The 21,275-nt window shown below is 39.5% G+C and overlaps 1 protein-coding gene across 3 annotated transcripts in view; it reads right to left on the bottom strand.

The window, feature by feature from the left end:
- Nucleotides 1-21,275, bottom strand: part of CNNM2 (cyclin and CBS domain divalent metal cation transport mediator 2) — a 96,861-nt gene that overhangs the window by 25,842 nt on the left and 49,744 nt on the right. The window contains exon 2 of one of the 3 annotated variants that reach the window (XR_014796789.1): nucleotides 13,658-13,752. The exons of the other annotated variants lie outside the window; for them this stretch is intronic. The gene's annotated coding sequence lies outside the window, so the exon portion shown is untranslated. The remainder of the gene's footprint in view (nucleotides 1-13,657; nucleotides 13,753-21,275) is intronic. 3 annotated transcript variants of the gene reach the window in all.

Raw genomic sequence — 21,275 nt, 5'->3', positions numbered from 1 at the left:
ATATATATTTAAAAAACAAAAAGAAATGTGGGATACAGATGAAAACTGCCCAAAAATCAATTAAATCTCCTCAGATGTGGGTGTGGTCAAAAAGGGTCTAAGCACTGAGCCTGGGCCAATGTCTCCTTCGTTAGGAAGTTGAGATATAACCAGAAAGGAGACGGAGAAGGAACGGCCAATGGGATAAGGAGAGAATAAAGGAGAATGGTGTGCTAGAAGCCAAGCCAAAAACACAAAACAAAAAACCCACAAACAAACAAAACAAAAAACACCAAACTACTTCAAGAAGAAGTTCAAAGTATCAAATGTAGAAAAAAGGTCATGAAAGGAGACTTGGGTGACAAAAGATGCTCAAGAAAAGGAAGATTGAGATGAAGAATTTAAGGGTCATCATTTAAGTGCCATGCCCTAGTCCCTGTCCAGCATGATTTCTGCTACAGCCCTTCCTGCTTCTCACAGGGAGGCACAGCTGGCCTGCTCTGCCAGGCAGTCTGAGCCAGGGAGAAAGGCCTGTCATTAGGACAGAGTTTGGCTTGTTCTCTCCAAAGGAACACCTCCCTCTCCGAGTACTGACCTCTGGAAATGACACATAGATTTCCGATCACCCATGCTTAAAACTGAAATCTTTGTTGCTTCTCTCCCTCAGTGTTTTCTTCCTTTTTAATGAAGAATGAACACCAACATACACTCGCAGTATGAAGTACACCTGGGGAACCACCGCCCAGGAAGGACTACATAACAATGGACCACAGGGTAAATGAGCAGGAGGTTGGAGGGGCCAGCAACAGGGAATGAGGAACAAAGAGTGGTAAGAGATGTGGTTCAAGGTGGATACAGGTCTACCTGTGGCCTCTCCTCTCCCCAACCCATTCTGTTTGTTGAAAGCAGGTCCTTAAAGGATGGGGAGAGCACATGGTGATCCAGCAACATGTCTCCTGGTGATTAAGTGGCAATACAACCTCAGAAGGGAGCAATTCTCCTATTCTTTCTAACCATATCTGGACTATTGTGTTCAGGTCTGTATTTTATGAGACAAACTGAGGAGAGAATGACCAAGACCCAAAGGATGTAAAAGGAACAAATAAAGAGGACACAGACATTCAGCTAGAAGAGAAACCTGGACAAGGAGGAAATGATAGTAGCCTTCAAATCTGACATGGAAAGCAATCACTTGGTTCCCAGGCCTCCTCACCCAACAATTTATTACCTGCACACCTGTACTGAACCTACCGCAGGTACATGTCCTCCCTGATTAGATCATGAACTCCTTGGTGACCACTCCCAGCCCCCAGGTCTAGCACAACGCCTGACACTCCAGTCTCGTTCCTAGTCCTAAATACCAAAGGAAAACTTACAAACCGCAACATACTCATAATCACTCAGAAGTTCTCATTTCCTATCAACAAGTGAATTAAGGAAAAACTTCTTAAAGGCCATCAGAACCTGGCACCCAAATACACCATCCTCCCATCCTTCAGTCTCTATGTGCCTCTCATGGTTTCACTGTCCAATCAATCAAATGACTTGATGTTCCCCAATCATAACTTCTAAAGTTTTACTCAACCCCATAGAAGAGGTAGGAAGGAGCTTCTGGGAGCGGGGTGTGTGTGTGTGTGTGTGTGTGTGTGTGTGTGTAAAACCTCCATACCCAGACCCTTCACTCACCTCCCTAACCCAACCCACTGCCACTGCCACACCTGAGCCGTGGGAGTGCCCACATCTCTACATCCACATTACTCTAACAGTAGGTAGGTCCTGCCCTGACCAGGTGGCTCAGTTGGTTGGAGCGTCATCCCATACATCATAAAGGTTGTGGGTTTGATTTCCGGTCAGGGCACACACCTAGGTAGCAGGCTTGATCCCACAGGGCACACAGAAGGCAGCCAATCGATTCCCCCGCCCCCACTTTCTCTTCCTCTCTCAGATCAATTTTTTAAAAAGACATTAAAAAAAATAGTAAGACAGGTCCTTACTCTATCCATTTCCCTCTCAATTCAACAGCTCCAAAATAAAAAACAAATAAGCCCTGTATCATAAGCCACACTACACAAACTCAAAGCCATTTCCTCACAGTTTGGTAACGCATTCTCACACATGCCTGCAGGTCTTCTAATACAGGGACAGACCTAGTATTATAGCCTGCGGACAATGGCGGCATTTGCTTAAGGAGAAACACTACAATGTAATTCAGGGACCGATCCTCTTACTATTTCTGTACTGTTTAAAGCTAAAATGAAAACAACAAACTTCATCGTTTTTTGTTTTTTTTTAAGAACTTATTTTACCTTACCATCCCCACCAGAGCTAAATGCATTTTTTCCAATTGAATTTTCCCACCATAAAATAGACCAGAAAAATGTGACACAGATCTTAAAATAGTCCTATAAAAACAATACATGAGTATATATATAGAAGCACTTGCTGTATATAGAAGTTACTGGTTTTAAGTGATGATAACAGTTGCTATTCTGGGAGATAAAAGGCCCCTTTTACCAAAAGGTTTACAATTTCCAAAAACTCCAATGGCCAACCAGTAAGTGGCTGCCCCAAGTCTGCCTAAGAGGACAGCTCCTCCACCCCAGGCACGTGGGAGTCAGCTCAGCCATGGACATCCTCTCTCCGTTAGATCCTGTCTGCCAGGAGGTTTACTAGGAAAGGATTTGGAATCATGGTTTCCTAAAAAATTAAGTTTTTTTGTAAGAGTAGCAATTTTTTTATAGATATTTCTTTAGAGGGTAAAACCCTGAATTTATTAATTGTGTAAATCATAATAGCTTTTAGGGAACAGGCCTGCTGTTCACTGGCCCCTCACACTCTGAAAGCTCAGCCTCTGAAGGACTTTATTGTTTTTAGCAGATGCCTTCCCCCAAGGTGACTGCAAGGTCCTGGGCACAGTGCAGGGAGCCGGGTCTACCAGGCCCAGCTCAATGCTGTGCCTGGAGGCAGTCTCTCCTACTGTCTCAGGCTTGCTTCTACGTATTTGCTATAAATACCTGTTTCTTAACATTTAAACTGAGTTTGTTTCCACTTTCCCATTCGTTACTGAAGTTTCTTATTCTATATCCCAAAAACAGAAATACCTGAAGGAACGTATTAATCTGACAATTAATATTTAAAAGAATTATGTTCGTGGCTATCTTTAAAAATGTTATATTACTGCCCTGGCCAGGTAGCTCAGTTGGTTAAAGCATCGTCCTAATATGCCAAGGCTGTAGTTTCGATATCTGGTCAGGGCACATAGAAGAATCAACCAATGAATGCATAAATAAGTGGGGGAAAACTTCTCTCTCAAAACATTTTAATGTTGTTATTGACTGGTGGAAATTCACTTTCCATAAAAAGCTCTCATGCAATAAGATGAGAAATATTACACACTGAGAAAATTCAACCCATGTGGTTCTCAGATTTTGACACCTGCATCTGTGGAGACTCAGAGAAGGTATGGCTGCCTTCAATGACATCAACATTTACATGTTAGGAATTATATTCAAGTGTGAAGTACATTAAACTACAGGTACCTGCTTGACTCATGTAGGCACACAAATATTTACTGAGTAAATCCAAAAATTTACCTAAATCTTTTGAACCTATTTTTATTTTCAATCTATACAATTTTCTGGGCTAAAGTTTACCTCCTCCACATTATTTTTGAATTTATAACCATAACTTCTCTCAGTTATCATTAGAGTGAAGATACTATCTTCTTACAGTATGCCCAATATTTCATCTAAGAATTTAGCCTTGATTTTTACAAAACGCTTTTATATTAAGCACCTCACTCACCTGTCAGGCATCCTTTCTTCCAGTCCTCAAACACTGACCCAGCACAGTGCTAGTACATAGAGATGTCCACCTCCTTAAGAAAACATGCTTGTGTGTTTTTTTGTTTTTTTAAAATAAAAAAAAACACATGAATTAGAAAATAATTTATATTATGAAAAGATTCTTAGATTTACAAAATGGAACATTTTTAAATTAGAGTTTTTGTTTTGAGATAACTGTACATTCTTATGCAGTTGTAAGAAGTAACAGAAAGATCTGGTGTACTTTTACCCAGTTTCCCCTACCTGGTAGCATCTCTAGCAGATACTGACACTGATGCTGCTGCAGAACCAAACTCCCATCCCCACAAGGATCTCTGACGTTGCCCTTTTAGAACCACAAATACTTCCCCTGCCCTCCAAAACAGATCACTTTAATAACTTCTCTGGTGAAACGCATGCTTAGTTTTCTACTGGCAATGGCTCTTAGCTTTAGCTTTTAAGTTTGAAAAGCTCACAAAATGGCAACCAATGGGAAAACACTTTTTAATCAACAAAAACTTATTCTACATGGAAGTCTGAAAACTCAAAAATGGGGTCCAATCCTGGCAAGGCTAGAGAACCAGGCTTCCCGGCTGAGACAGCCAGGCAGGTTGTTGCCTGACTGAGTGCTCAGGCAGCACTGTTTTTGGAGAGCAGCAGAGACCGCACCGTGTCTTAGTAAATGTCTGCAGAGAGACCTCTGAGGCAGTGTAATTTTCCAGGCGGCTCCTCTGGCTTCTCATAATGTGGTGGGTTTCTTGTTGTTGGTGTTAATCCTCACCCAAGGATACTTTTCCATTAATTTTTTTTTTAACAGAGAGAGAGAGTGGAAGGGAGGGGAGAGACACAGAGAGAGAAACATAGATGTGAGAGACATATCGATTAGTTGCCTGCCACACATGCCCCAGCTGGGGTTGGGGATTGAGCCTGCAACCAAGGTACACGCCTTTGACTGGAATTGAACCTGCGACCCTTCAGTCCACAGAATGTTGCTCTATCCACTGAGCCAAACCAGGCTGTGTGATGGATTTTTGATGGAATTTGGGTAGGTAACAGTCCCCAGTAATTAAACACTAATCTAGGTGCTGCTGTGAAGGGATTTTGCAGGTACAAAGTCCCTAATTGATTAACCTTAAATAAAGATATCTTGGGTGGGACTGACTTATAATCAGCTGGAAGGCCTTTAAAAATGAATTTATTGGGGGACATTGGTTAATAAAATTATATATGTTTCAGGTGTACAATTCTAGAATACATCATCTGTGTTCACCATCCCATGTCACGTCTCCTTCCAACTCTGAGGAAGGAGACCTGACCATGCAGACCATGTCTTGGGGTTCCAGCCTAATTAGAATCTTCCCTCCTGACGGCCTGCCATAGAGACTTTGGACTTTTAGATTACAATTACATACATAAGCCTGTTCCTTATGATAAATCCCTTAATGAGTGTTGTGTGTGTGTCCGTCCTCTATTGGTTTTGCTTTTGAACAATGACTGACAGACACAAAGGGACTCAGAAAGCAGATACCACGAGAAAATTAGGGTTAGATTACGTTTTCATTTCCCAAACTCAAGACAATGAATGTCTATGAAGACAAGCTAATGTATGTATACTGTGCCAGAGACCCACTCAATGAACTTCCTCATAGGAATAGCAAATAATCATTTGGAACAAAAAAGAAAAACTAGAGAATCCAAGATGGCTGCTCGGGTAGGCAACTAGCCGCAGCCGCACACAACAATTTTAATAAAATACAACTAAAATATAAAATGGACATTACCCAGAACTACAGGAAAGTCGACTGACTGGAAATCCTACAACAAGAAGCAAGGAGAAAACCAGAAGGAAGCACGGAGGAGCTGTAAAAGCCTAAGGTACGGAGACACGCGGCGCACGCGGAGAGGACGGAGCCGGAAAGGAGGGAGGCCGAGTGCCTGGCGGGCGTTCCCAAGCGGGAAGGAGAGAAAACTCCGACTGTGCTGGGCCCCTGACTGCTCTGAACCCCCGTTCTGGGCCAGACCCCGGGGACTCAGGCTCAGCCATAGGGAGCTGGGCTGTAAGTCGGAACCCCGGGGAAGCGGAGAAAGGAGGTCCCGGAGGCGCGCACACTGCCCCCAGAGAAGGGACGGTCGGCTGTGCCGCGGGATTGCCCTGACGGGAAGGAGACTGGGGCTCCAGACTGCTGTGAATGCCACCTCCAACTCCACTTCCAACTGAACTGAACCCCATTACTGGGCTCATTGTGGGAGAGCATAGACTGTTTGGCAGCAGGCGAAAATCGAGGGCACCTTTCTCTCAGAGGCGCCGGCAGCGAGCACTGAAGGACCCGCATAGGGCGGGGCTGACGGAAGCCAAAGCTGCAGGCTCCACCCTGAAACCCCGCCCCATCTGTAACTGCGAAATGCGACAACAAAATAGATCACAAACGAAAGAAATGGAGGACAAAAAGCGTCTGGATATAGAGTTCAGATCTACGCTTATAAGGTTTTTCAAGAATTTCCTAGAAAAGATGGATAAGGCCTATGAGGATATGAAAAGAGATCAACTAGAATTAATAAGGAGTCAACAAGAAATGATAAGGGATCAACAAGAAATAAAGAATACATTGTCTGAAATAAAAAATATTCTACAGAGTCCTAAAAACAGAAGAGAAGATCGTAAGAATCAAGTCAAAGATTTGGAACATAAAGAGCCAGAAGACACTCCTCCACAGAAGCTAGAAGGCAAGAGAATCCAGAAAATTGAAGATAATGTAAGAAACCTCTGGGACAACTTCAAACGATCCAACATCAGAATTATGGGGGTTCCAGAAGATGAGAGAGAGCAAGATATCGAAAACATACTGAAAGAAATAGTGACAGAAAACTTCCCCCACCTGGTGAAAGAATTTGACTTACAAGTCCAGGAAGCGCACAGAACTCCAAACAAAAGGAATCCAAAGAGGACCACACCGAGACACATCATTATTAAAATTCCAAGAGCAAAAGATAAAGAGAGAATATTAAAAGAAGCAAGAGCAAAGAAGGTAGTAACTTATAAAGGAGCACCTATACGATTGTCAGCTGACTTCTCAACAGAAACCATGCAGGCCAGAAGGGAATGGCAAGAAATATTCAAGGTGATGAATAGCAAGAACCTACAGCCAAAAATAAGCTACCCAGCAAAGCTATCACTCAGAATCGAAGGCCAGATAAAGAGCTTCACTAATAAAAAAAAGCTAAAGGAGTTCATCACCACCAAACCAGAATTATATGAATTGCTGAAGGGGGTTCTTTCAGAAGAGAAAGTAAACAAAGATAAAAATTATGAACAACAAATACGTAATTATCAACAAGTGAATCTAAAAACCAAGGAAATTAAAAAAATCTGATGAACAATATTAACTGTTGAATATAATAGAATCAGAGGTATGGAAGGGGAGTGAACTGACGATTCTTGGGGAAAAGGGGAGAGGGGGGCGTGGGAAGAGACTGAACATAAACTGTGCACCTATGGATGAGGACAATGGGGAGAGGGGAAAGGGCAGAGGGTGGGGTGGGAACCTGGTGGAGGAGAGCAATGGTGGTGGTGGGGGGAAGGAACATTTGTAATAATATGAAAAATAAAAACTTATTAAAAAAATAAAAATAAAAAAAAAAAAAATAAAATAAAAAAAAAAAAAGAAAGAAAGAAAGAAAAAAAAAAAAAAAAAAAAAAAAAAAAAAGAAAAACTAACCTAGACTAAACTGTGGCAGGATTTAAAAGACAAGAAGTCAAATTATTCACTTCAATGCATCCAAGTGTCCTACCCTATTAAAGACAGCCCTGTGGTCCTCCCACCCAGGTCAGGATAACAGACCAACAAACAGTGGGTGGCCTCCTCCCCTCGCTCACCACCACCACTACCAGCTTGTTCTCTGTCTTAAGTTCCTCAGTCCTGCTGTCAGATACCTCAGCCAGAAACCCAGTGAGTCAACTCACAGAAGATTCCAGTTGTTCTGTGATTTGCTTAATGTCCCATCCAAGTGACTTGTGAGAAAATCTTGTGAACCAAAGAGCAGACACTGAAGAGTTTTTTCCATTATTCCTTTCTCCCAGAGTATTTAAAGACTCGAATTTTCCCATCTTTTGGAGAAATATTTTCTTATAAATAGTGAGGCATGCCGGGCATCTCCACTTCATCTTTTTTAGTGGTCTGTAACACTCACTGTACACCCACTGGAATGTTTTCCTAGTAAACGATCAGCAATGGAAAACATGGCTAAGACAAAAGATGGCTGAGATGATGGGAACCTTCTCATCTTTCCCAAGAGACAGGTAGTTCTTCTATAGAACTGTGGGGTTTATTTTAGAACCAATGAGTCTATTTTTGTCTTTCCTTTAGACTTGTAGCCTTTGTAAGGATGGAAGACTGACTATACTGATGAGGTAATAGTCCAACAGATTAGTAACAGCCCAACATATCCAGTAATAGGAGATTTTAAACAGAGAGGTATACTTCTGCTGTTACGATTAAAGATCAGTCTTTTCATTTTATAATTTTCTCTTCTATTCCTTCCTCATGTCTTAGTTTTTGGACCAACAATCATTGAGAACTTGGTTTTGCAATCCAAAGCTCTTAATTTCATCTAGACTAATTTCTTGGATGATTTCTACAACACAAGTAGACAGGCTGGTGGTTACACAAAGGCACACATAAAAACACAGTCCTCTTATGAGAGCCACAGTGAACAGTCATTACTGAAGTCTAGGTGATGTGATCAAACCACACCATACATTTGCTTTAGAAGAAGGCATTTTTATTTTTGTAACCCTCACCTGGGAATATTTTTTTTTAATTTTTTGAGGGGGGTGGACGGAGAGAGAGAAACATCCAATGGTTGCCTCCCATTCACGCCATAACCAGGGAATCAAACCCGCCACCTTTTGGTGAGCAGATGCTCCAACCAACTGAGCCACCTGGCCAGGGCAGGAGCAGGCATTTTAAGAAGGGAGAGGTCATCAGTTCCTTTTAAACTAGCTTAAAGGAGCCGAGACTGGTTTGGCTCAATGGATAGAGCGTCGGCTTGGGGACTGAAGGGACCCGGGTTCGATTCCGGTCAAGGGCACGTACCTTGGTTGCAGGCATATCCCCAGTAGGGGGTGTGCAAGAGGCAGCTGGTCGATGACTCTCTCTCATCGATGTTTCTAGCTTTCTATCTCTCTCCCTTCCTCTCTGTACAAAATCAATATATATTAAAAAAATAATAATAATAAAAAAATAAACTAGCTTAAAGGAGAAACCAAGGGTTGGTTTGTTAAAAGAAACAAACTCAAATCTCCTCTTTTCACGAAGTCCTTCCTAATGACTTCAAGTTGGAATGAGCACGTGGAAATGTTGATATATATTATGATAAAGTTAACATAAGTTAATAATAATATATTATTACATAATATATTATTATATAATTAATAATCATGTGATATGAGGAAAAAGGGCTATCAAAATTATTAAAAGTCACTGAGTCCTGGAGTTGGAGAGAAAATTTAAAATTATCTAGTTCAAATTCTTATCCAATATATTAATCCCACCTTTAATTTTTCTGCAAACAAGAAACTTAAAAAAAATTAATTTGAGGTTTCGCTCATTGTCCCGAGATAAGAGTCCTAGCACTTTACTCGTCTATTTCCTGTCCTAGAAACAGAAGAGTCAATACTCCATTGTCATTGTAGAGGAGAAAAGATGCAGTCGGATAACTTTACAAAGCAAACATCCTCTATAACAAATTCCTTCACAATTCCTCCTCACCTTCCCATTATCAACATCCCCCGTCACTCCGCCGCACACCAGTATCTCTGAAAAAATGTGTAGGAAATAAAAGGCAAGTTTTTCTATTTCTATGAGAAAAAAAAATCACCACCTAAATGTCCACCAATAGACAGATGCTGGTTAAATGAGTTCTAGTACAGCCACACAATGGTAGCATACAATGGTATACTGAGTTGCATTTAAGAAGCATCAAAGATCTCACAGTCTTTTGAAAATTTTCCATATTTTCATAAACATCACCCAAATATAGTAAGAAAAATACCAGAATAATAAACATAATATGATCACATTTGTGTAATTGTATACACAAACATTTGTTAGCTTGTGTTAAGGGGAAAATTAACAGTAGCATGTTGGCTGCAGTTTACAGTATAAGTCTGTGTCTTACAGAGTAATTCTATTTGTGTGCTTCTCATCAAAAAGGAAAAAAGAATGAAGATTTATAACTATATACACTGCACTCCTGTATGTAATCTTCACCAGAGAGTGTTTACTTTGACTAGAAATGAATGAGTAGAATCTCTGTCCACATTAGACGCCTCCCTCTTAAGCGCCATCGCAAAACCCTCCAAGCCCCATGGCTCCCTCCTTCCACCACCGCAGTGACCCGTCCACACCGGCTGAACTGGGTTCTGCCCTGCGATCAGTGCAAGCAGACGGCCAGCCACGGCAGCTCCATGTGCTTCTCACTTCTGCCTGGAGACGGCTCCCCAAACCCACTCTGTAGTTATGGGTATGCAATCCAGAAATGGGGACATGTTAAGAATTAGTGTGCCCAGTGGACAGTTCTGAGAGCACCTGGGAAGGCTCCGGGAAAGGCCCTGGGTCGGATGGAACGCCTGTGGCCCTCAGCTGGCGCTATTTCCAATGTGCTCTCACCTCCTGGCATTTCTTTCCCCCCTTCCCATTTCACTTCCCTTTGTCCTCAACTCCTGCTGCCTGGGTCCCATTCCAAATACACTTCTGTCTGTCTGTATCAGGCTGCCCTTCGGGCTAAGATAAAATTCGATGAGTGTAAAGTGTTTCTGCCAATCAGTTTCTGGCTTTGTACATTTCACCCTCCTCCATTTCCGTGATTCCAGTGCCAGATATGTTAGGACATATTCTATCTCAACAGGCGGCTGGTCCTGCACTTTTGTGCCCCAGTCCTGAGTAAGCTGGTGCAGTGGGCAGGAGTATTTCTCAACAGCATTACCTCACTGGATGGCCAGCAATAACTCTCCATTGAAGCGACTGCAAACCCAAATTAAATGTATCCCCAGCTCACTCACCACAGCCGATTCCCAAAATCACCTGGGATCACTTCACCTCACCAGACACAATGGTGAGAGTAATTTGAAGTGGCAAGAGAGCAATTTTGACCAATTGTATAAAACATCTGGATTTTGCAAATTTTCAAAAAACATAACCATGTAGACACATTTTTTGAGGGCCCTTGCCAAGGCCCATGCATGTGGAGCACTTAAGCTTAAACTTCATTAGCTTTATGGTAAGTCTGTTTTTCACTACGTACTAATCAAGTAACTATAACATAAGCAGGCATTAACACATAGAATGAAAACTCTCAAATCTGTATACCAGTACCATCCCCAGCCCAATATTTTTTCCTAAACTTCAGATTCAAAAATATCCCAATTGTCTACCTGGTCCTCTTTACTGTCCCACCAGCATCTCCAGATCAACACATCCCAAACTGTATCATCTTCTTTACCAAACCTGCCCCTCCACTCTGCTCCTCTTGCTGTCTAATGGCACCAGTACATCAAGTGTGAAGGTCAGAGTCAATTAGAGTCCTCCTTTCCTCTAGGTTCACCCTGCTTTGACAAACTGGTTCCAGATCACTGTGTTAAGTTTTAAATTTAAGACTACCTCCTAAATGTCTATTGAATCTCTCCCACGTTCTCCATCTCCATGACCAGCTCACCTTAGATACATGTCTCCGTTATTTCTCTTCTGAACTGCAACAACATTCTCCTTCTAACTTTGGCAATTTCTTCAAAGACATCTCACAGATGCCATAGTAATCTTTCTATGAAGCAAATCTGAACACGTTATTCCTAGTTGAAATTTTTTCATGGCTTTCAATTACCTACGATAGTCTAAGTGCCTCGGTATGGCCTGCAATGCCCATCGTGACATGACCTGAAGCTCCTTCTCCAGCTTCATCTCCCATGTCTGCCCATTTCGTGATATACCGTTTGCCATTCTCCAATCTAGATACACCATTTCCTGGTTCCCTCTGTCAAGAACACCTTCCTCCCCTTGGCTCCTTTACTCTTATTCTTCCTCAAAGATGCAATTCAAGTATCCTCTTACCCTGAAGTCTTCCTGGCCTCATCTATGCCAGCTGCGCTTGGAAGTCCTATCTCTGCTCCCATAGAGCCTTCACTAGCTCCATCGGAGCATTTGTTATTCTGTATTATCATGTGTTCTCTCCTCTACTATACTGTGAGGTTCTTGAAGGCAAGAGTTCTCTTTCATATCTAAAACCTAAAGCAAGCACAGTGCCTGGTATAGAATACTCCCAATAAGTGCTGAATAAATAGCTCAAATTAATCATAAGTAAATAGGAAGGGGGATGAAGTTTAGGAAAAATGATATTATCTCTGCAAGCTCTTATCACAAGACATTGTTTTTCTTCCTGGGACACAATGCAATAAATGAAGCCAATCAGCAACTGCCGGTCGTCTGTAATTTTAGCAACCGTTTCCCAGAAGAGTGGCCAATTGTTACCTAAGCTAAGGCCTCATACATAAAAGACTCTAATTTCCTATTTAATTTAATTGTACTGATTTTATTATTTTTACTCCTATTGGCACCAAATTCTAAAAAGGTTACAATAGAGTTTGTCTCCAGATGAAGCCAGCTTGAAAAACAAGTAGAAATCAAACTGTGCTCCTTCCTGTTGAGCTTGAGAATATCTTTAAAGAATTTTCATTGTCTTCTTAAATATACAACATGAATTCAGCCTGAAAACTGAGACTCAGATATTTAAATACGATGGCTTATCAAGTAAAAAAAAAAAAAAAAAAAAAAAAAATTCATTTAGCTTACTGAATGAGTGAATGTTCAAAAAAATGCAACATTCTTTTGCTTATTACATAAACATAGGTTTAGAAGTATAGCTGCCCCTCATGTCTTAAGGTTTCTGGGAGAAGGTACTTCAACTTCTACTGGTTCCTGACATTACATTCAGAAGATCTAGGTCATCCTTGGTCACTGATCCCTCACCAAAGTCACAACTTTTAGCATTCAAATATGTGTGATGGGACCCTAGAGCATACTGTCAGGGCTTAAGGGCTTAAACTAAAAGTAGGTGGGTTTGGATCTTTTGGATCTGCTACATATTAGCTGTGTGACCAAGGACAAGTCATTTACCCTCTCTGGCCTCTCACTTTAATCATCTGTAAAACAGAGGTAAGTCCTAAGGTTACTATTTAAAAAATGAATGGTCTGGCTGGCATGGCTCAGTGGTTGAGCATTGACCTATGAACAGGAGGTCATGGTTCCAGTCCCAGTCAGGGCACATGCCTGGGGTTTCAGGACTGATCCCCAGTAGAGGGTGTGCAGGAGACAGCCGATCAATGATTCTCTGTCATCATTGATGTTTCTATCTCTCCTTCCATTCCCCTTCCTCTCAGAAATCAATAAAATAAAATTAAAATTAAAATTAAAAATGAATGAAAAAATGTGGAATTTAACAAAGTGCTTAGCATAACTAACCAATAAATGATAATGATTATCTTATTGATGAAGTTTGTCCTGGTTCTGGAAGTTAAAAATAATCTCAACTGTACAAGTATAATACCTTTTAATATCTATAGAAACAGGATCTTGAGATCATTAGGATCATTCAGCTATAAGTAGCTTCTTTCAGAATATAGGTTATAGACTTCTATCAAAGAGCATAATTTTTATCACCGGAGCATTCAATCCTATGTAGACTTGTTTTCTTTTAAGTTCTTCAGTATAGCAACTCTACAAATTGTTTACTCTCTCAAAACCAAAATTTTGCGGCTAGGTGGATCAAATGGATTATGGAGGTTGTCCTCCCTCCCCTCTCACCTCTAGAAGTAGTTGCTCCCGCTTACTGGATGAGGCAGTGGGGAGGGCGGCCCATGAAGGAAGCTTGTACAGCCACTGCCTTTGTCATATTTCCTCTGTGAAGAAACAGAAGACTTCAGTTCCTGGGATTGATTAAGCTCTAGAAAAGAGAACTAAGGATCTACTTTGTATTTCCCTAGGACTCTCTTCTCTCTTTGTGATAAGTGTCATTGCAGAAAAACTTACATTTTTGCACTTTTGTCAGGAAAGTGGGAAGATAATAAACACAGGTAGCTTGCAATGCACAATAAATTGAAGGAAGATGGCACAAAGCAGAGAAAGACTCAAAGACTAGGAGAATGAGAAGAAGAAAAACCAATGAAAGAATAAGTTATACGCAATGATCATACAAACCCTGACGTTTGCAAAGATATTGTGAAGATTATAAGATTATAAGATCAGAATTCACTTGAGGTCAGTATGGTCTCCTCTGGTGCTAGTCATGGATTCATTCAACAGATATTTTCACTGGGCACTCACTGTATGCTAGGTACTGTACTAAACACTAAAGATTACAACAAAAACATACAAATAAGACTAGTCTTTACTGTCAAGGAACTGGGAGTCAAGTGGGGAAGACAAGGCAAGTAAATTACAATAAGATGACCTTTTAAGTGACCTCCATGTACCAACATGCTGGTTCACCACACACTCCACTCTCCCTGTAAAACAATGACTGAGGCCCCCAACACACTAAATGCCTTAGGCTAGTAGGCTACTCTCTAGTCCTCTGCGTACTCCCATAGAAGAAGTAGAAGGTTTACTAACAATTGGTTAGTTTTGTTCCCTAACCTTTTCCTAATATCGTTACTTGATGCTGCAATTATGTAATTTAAATATTATAGAAACTGATGAGACTAAAGAGTTGTTGTTTCTGTGGAAACTATGATGAATTCTCTGGAAAGAATCCGTAAAAGCAAGTTGCTTAAGAAAAACTGATGCTGAATTAGCAGTGGGCAAAAGAATTATGAAGGAAAAATACAGGAAGGTGCTGCACTAGTATTGCTTCAAAATGCTTTATATGCTTATTCCATTGAAAAAGAAAACTTAATTCAGAGAAGATTTAGAAGAGCTGGAGAAGATATATTTTGAGTGTGATTCACACACCACTATAGGAAACACCAACCAGCAAATCTACACTCAGAGAAAATATCTTGGTCCTATATCAGAAGAATGCCGATACCACTTTGCAATGCCTCTTGAGATAAATTGATTCAGGCAAAGAACCTTAATGGCTGCTGAAACCATTAGGGGAAAGGTTGATCGCATCAAGGATATTCACGTGGTGCCAAAGTACCACTCCAAGGATTACTGTGAAAATACACGAGAGGGGAAACACATACTTACAATGGGGACAATTGGCAGTCACCACCTTAACCAAGTTATCAAATTTAACATCATTAATGGTGGACAACCAGCCACGTGAATGATGTACTCTGAAGTATATCTCATCCTCAGTATTCTTGCCAAAAAATGTTGAATCAAGAATTTGAATCTAATTTTCAGTGTATAGGAAATATAGGAGGTAGAGAAATTGAAATGACATAATGAGATGACTGCCTCGATTTAACTGACTAAAATTCTAGCTATTAAGTCATGTGTTAACGTGATAATTAACAGGAGCAAAGATAAAAGGACCAATAAAAATAAGACCTCGGAATTTATACAGAAAAAAAATGTTATTTCTTACAATGGTTTTTACTTTATGAGTTTCTCAAGGTCCAAACTGTACTAATTTTGTCATGATTGGATAGTAACACTTGATCAAAATCTAGACCCCAGATCTAGAATTACAGAGATTCTATACAGAATTTTGTATTCCCCTCAATAAATTTAATCTAGCACAGTTTACCGCAGCATTAATTACTTTAACTTTTTTCAACCACCAAACTTGTTTCTGAATTAAACAATTATACAGTCTTAACCCATTCAATGCAAGGGCGCCCTTCTTATTTTCCATTGCTCTTGGATTTTCCAGCAGTGTGGTCTCATTTGGGTTAATTAACAGAACTCTAGATGGAAAATTTTCCTGGTAGGTTGTTCCATTCAGAGCCATTTAGAAAGCACTGCTTGCGTCAGACTCTTGTTTTCTGCTTGGATAAGGGGGCTGTTACTGTAAACCCCAATTTTTTTGGCATCCCACCGTCACACTTCACTGAGTGTACCCCGTGCTTGCCTTCTACTAGTGACCTTTCAGAGCAAAACTTTATCTAACTCACTGAGTTAGGAGACTTCCCTTCCCGTAGAGCACAACTTACGTCCACACAGCCTACAATTCCATGAACAGACACCGCATGACTGCAGTCATAGTAATAATCCACAATTACCGCAGGCCTGTGTATGCTAGGCACTGTATCTGTATATAACAATTATCCAAGAGGAGACTATCAATTCCACTTTATATATCACAAAACTGAAACCTAAAAAGGCTAACATTCCCTGGGCTTCTGTCCTCCCTTCAAACCTTAGTAGCTTACTCAAATGTTTTCTTTTACAGGATAGAGGGCCTTATGAATTACTGTCCATATTTTATAAATAAAGAACTTGAATGTCGCCCTGGCCAGTGTGGCTCAGTTGGTTAGGTGTTGTCCCCACACACCTAAAGGTTGTGGGTTCAATCCTCGGTCAGGGGACATGGCCCAGTAGCAGCTCAATCCCCGGTAGCTGATCAATGTTCCACTTTCACATCAATGTTTCTCTCTCTCCCCCTGCGCCTCGGCCCCCACCTGTCTCTTGCCCTCTCCCTCTTAAACAATAAAAAATATTTTTAAATGAAAATAAAAGCTTTGTAAATTATTTTGTGCTATCATCTGTTTCGAATTTATCCTAATCTGTGGTTGCCTTTTAACACAGTTAATTGGTTGTCAATCTTTTTCTTCATAAATTCTGGATTTTGCATAATCTTCAAATGACCATTCCCAATTGAGAATATAGAAATGTATTCTACAGTTGATCCATTTTGAATTGGCTCTGGCCAACAGATTTGCATATTCTGGATATTCAACAGTTTTATGTAGTTTGCAGATTACAAGTGGCCACCTGCTTCTTTTGAAATGTCCCATATACCCATGAATTCTAAAATTCTAACACATGTTCATCAAAAGGTTAGTGTGCCACATTCATTTTTTTCATGATTTTAAAAAATTTAGTTTTCATATTCTACCCTCACTTTTTAACATTTATATTTCCAAATGGGACTACTTATATTTTAGTCCATGTCATCCTCAACTGAATCATGTTTTTCCTGTATTACTGCACCCAAAACTTAAACCAACACTTCAGATATATTAATATGTTATTAATGCATGACTATGATGGTGCCCGTTAGGTTTCAGATTCCTTCTAAACAAGCCTAATATTTTATCCACCAAACTACACTGAACCATTATTTTTAGCATATAATTTAAAATAAATCTTAACTTAAAAATTAAAAAAAATCTTAACTTTAATTCCACTGACAAAAAGTATATACTTCACACTTTTGTCAAGATTTCAATTGCTCAAGTAGACACATAAATTCTTAACATTATCAATGATACCTAGGAAATTATAACAAATTTCTCATATAGTGCTGGTGGAAGTGTTAACTACTTTAACTGCATTGGAGGACAAGTTGGCCAAATCTATCAAACCTACAAACCCAGATATCCCTTGATTCGGCAAGTCTTACTAGTAGGAATTTACAAGGTAAACTTACAAAAGTATTAAAATGTATGAAAAGGGAAAGCCTCTGTTGTGTTAATAATAGTAAAATGTTTGGAAACACTTAAATATCCATTAATAGGAGACGGGTTAAATCAATTATGCTAAATCCATACAATAAATATAATACAGCCGTAAAAAAAGAATGAGAATTTTTTCATGTACCAATATGAAATTATCTAAGATACATTGAGAAAAGCAAAACATAAAAATATGCATATAACGTGTATAACATGCCATCATATGGAAAAAGGAGAAAATACACATTTTATTTGTGCATTTCTGGACAGATATAAAAGAATTAATAACACTGGTTGCAAAACAAAACAAAACACTTGGTTGCCTCCAAGGAGAGAGCACAAATAGAATAAGTTGTGGCATACTCACAAAACGGAGTACTACTCAGCAATGAAAAGGAACACTGTAATTGCAACTCACAAATTTAATGTGGTGCAAAATAAGCAGAAAAAAAAATACATCCTGTGTGTTTCCTTTTACATAAAGTACAAAAGCAGAAGAAACATGAACCTTCCTGGGACATGGGCGCTTTACGCCCTCCTGGTGACTGTTTCTCGAATGCATGCTTTTATAATACATGGATGGGAAAACTCATCGAGCTGCACACTCACATTGTGTGTAGTCTTCTGCATGTACACCATACTTTAAAAGTTCACTAGGAAGTACTGGGAGGTTAAAAGTGGATCAACTATACAGTATGAATTATATCTCAATGAATCTGTTATTTTTAAAAGAATGTCCTGGAAAGAAAATATACCAAAATCCTAAAAATAGTCATCTGCGGGAGATGAGATTTATAATGCTTATTTTCCTTTGTTTACTCTTCTGAGTTTCTCATTCTTTCTTTATACAAAGGTCAGTAATTAAAAAAAAAAAATTACAAATTTTTGTGGAGGAAAACTGGGAGATTATTCCTAGTGGTAACCTACCAAGGATTTCAGAGAAACTTCTGAATGATACTGGAAACCATTCAAAAACTAAGTAAATTCTTCTTATAGCTCAATAAAAACGTTTTAATTCTAAAAGCTAATTTATGGCTTCTTTACATATAAAGCAAAGTAAACAAAATTTTTATTCTATCAATTACCATAATATTTCTCATTTTCAAAAAGTTCCTAAAGAGAATATGAACCTAGCTAGCTTAGGTAGAGAAAATACAAACAAAATTTGTTTGGGGGAAAAAATTTTTTTACAGGAACATATATTAATTACTCTTATATCTTTAAGCTATACATATCTTTTCATGTCAATTATTTTTATCTCTACCTTACCCCACTTTAAAAAAAAAACTGCTATGAGATATAATGCACATACCATGCATTTCACCCATTTAAAGTATAGACTCCAATAGGTGTTAGTATATTCACATAGTTGCACAACCATCATCACTATCTAATTTCAGAACTTTCATCACCCCAAAACGAAACCCATACAATCAGCAGTCACTCCCATTTCTCCCAACCACTTACCCCCGCCGTTAGGCAAGAACTAATTTACTTTCTGTCTCTATAGATTTGTGTATTCTGGATATTCAACAGTTTTATGTAGTTTGCAGATTACAAGTTTCACAGTTCTTTTAAATTTATTTCTGAATATTTTGTTCAGTTGTAAATAAAACTGTTTTCTTAATTGACTGTCGGATTGTTCGGTATAAAAGTATAAAATACAAGTGATTCCCTTGTACCCTCCCTTCCATATGGTGAAACTCATTAATTCTGAAGTATTATAGTGGATTACTTAGGATTTTCTTTATGCAAGATCATGTCATCTGCAAATATAGTTTTACTTCCTTTTCAATCTGGGTGCCTATCTCATCCGTTTTTTAAAGGGCTACATCCTATTCATCCCATTTATAATGCTTTACAGGCCATCCTGTCTAGAGGCAAGGCAGTACCTTTTCAGTTTCCTTAATTTGTTCACTTTCAGTTTAGAATATATACATGAAGGGTGACACAATTTTTTCTGTTTAACAGAATATACATGTTATTTTTTCTGTAACAAAAGAGAAGCCTGAAAATAATACATTATAGTTAATATTTACATGAAGTTACATTTGATAGCCAAAGAAAAGAGTGGAAAGTACTTATCTTTAAAAGTATTGAGTAGCTTGTCAATTATGCATATTGATGTGGTTACCCAGCCCATGCTAATTCCCTTTGCTACATCACTCCATAAAGCCCTAAGGGGCTTCCCTGATGCAGGGGAAACTTCTCTGCAAATATAAGTATGCATGCATCGAGCACCCACCCCACTGCCTGAACTCACATCTACACCATGCTTAGGCATTAGGCTTGTTCTATCCTCACCTCTTTCGCTGGCGTTGTGCTCTGTCTTCTTGAAGGTTTAATGAACAGGAACTGTAGGGGGCTGCTATAACTGTTATTACATTGTTCATACACTCATTATCGTTCATGAAGCAGAAGTCCTACAGTTTAACAAATGAGTAAAGAGGACATTTAAAAAACCCCAAAGCATCTTTAAGGGTCTCGCTCTTGGAGATATCGCATCTTACTCTCCAACAATCAGGTTCCACGCCCTCAAATAACCATTCCAGGCATTGCATATTAAGGAAAGGTAAATAAAAAAGAAGGAAGGGAGTAAAAAAGCATCAAGATTACACTGAAGTTGCATTGGGGCTCAGTGGGTAGAGTGTTGGCCCATGCACAGAAGGGTTGCGAGTTTGACTCCTAGTTAATGGCATCTAACTGGGTTGCAGGTTCGATCCCCAGCCCCAGTTGGAGTGAGTGTGGGAGGCAACCAATCAATGTGTCTCTCTCACATCAATTTTTCTCTCTCTTCCCCTCCCGCCTTCTCTTCCACTCTCTCTAAAAAGCAATGGGGGAAAAATATCCTTGGGTGGGAATTAAAAAAATAATAATAAAGATTACATTACAAAAACTGATATAAAGGGTCAGTGAGATGTGTTCTAGATGAGGAATTAGACTTGCTCTATTCTCACCTCTTTCACTGGCATTTCGCTCTGTTTACTTACAAGCTTAATGAACGTGAACGGGGCTGCTACAACTGTAATTAAATAATGCTGTGCATACAGTCACTAATTCTCTTTAATGAAGCAGGAGCCCTACAGATCAACAAATGAGTAAAGAGGACACTTAAAAACCCCAAAGTATCTTTAAGTGCTTTACTTCTTAGTGCAGTTAGTCGTGACTCACTTCAATTAAGAACCCACATAAAGCAAATATTTTTTCTTCCCTAACATACAAGGTAAGCCTAAATAAAAATAAAACTCGTTTGCTGAAGTAGTCTCAAAAAAAAAAAAGCATGGAAAGAAAAAGACCACACTAAGTTTTTAGAAAAGACAAGTTATGCCCTGAATGGCGAGCAGCTTTCTCCAGGAACGGTTCAAGATGGCTGAAGAGATAGGGGACGGTTCCCCTGCTCACCCTGACATTTTGCCAGGCCTTCAGCAACGAAACTCTGCTTATCTATGGAGACAGAACTTACTCAGTGAAGGGGACTGCTAAAATTACTGTTCACCTAAAAAAACTCAGTATTCAGAATTAACATTAGACTTGTCTAGTACATCAAAAAGCCAAGAGAAGAAAAACCTTGCACTACACAAAATGAACGGTACCTTTATTCTAAAACCCAGTGTAATCTGACAACCAGGGTTACTACCATTGGGTATGCCTTATTCTAAATCCGATACGCAGGATCTTTGTATATTTTTAGGAGTCAAAATCATTCCCTTTGTGTCTTGGCTGGCATGGCTCAGTGGTTAAAGCATCTGCCGAAGGGTCTCGAGTTTGATTTCTGGTCAAGGGTATATACCTGGGTTGCGGGTTCAATCCCCTCATGTAGGAGGCAACCAATTAATGTGTCTCTCTCACATCAATGT

This window comes from Pipistrellus hanaki (genome assembly GCF_964339955.1).
Source record: "Pipistrellus hanaki genome assembly, chromosome: 14".
In the NCBI taxonomy this organism is placed as follows: domain Eukaryota; kingdom Metazoa; phylum Chordata; class Mammalia; order Chiroptera; family Vespertilionidae; genus Pipistrellus; species Pipistrellus hanaki.
Note: the sequence above shows the minus strand (reverse complement) of the source record. Positions and strands in the feature narration are given on the sequence as shown.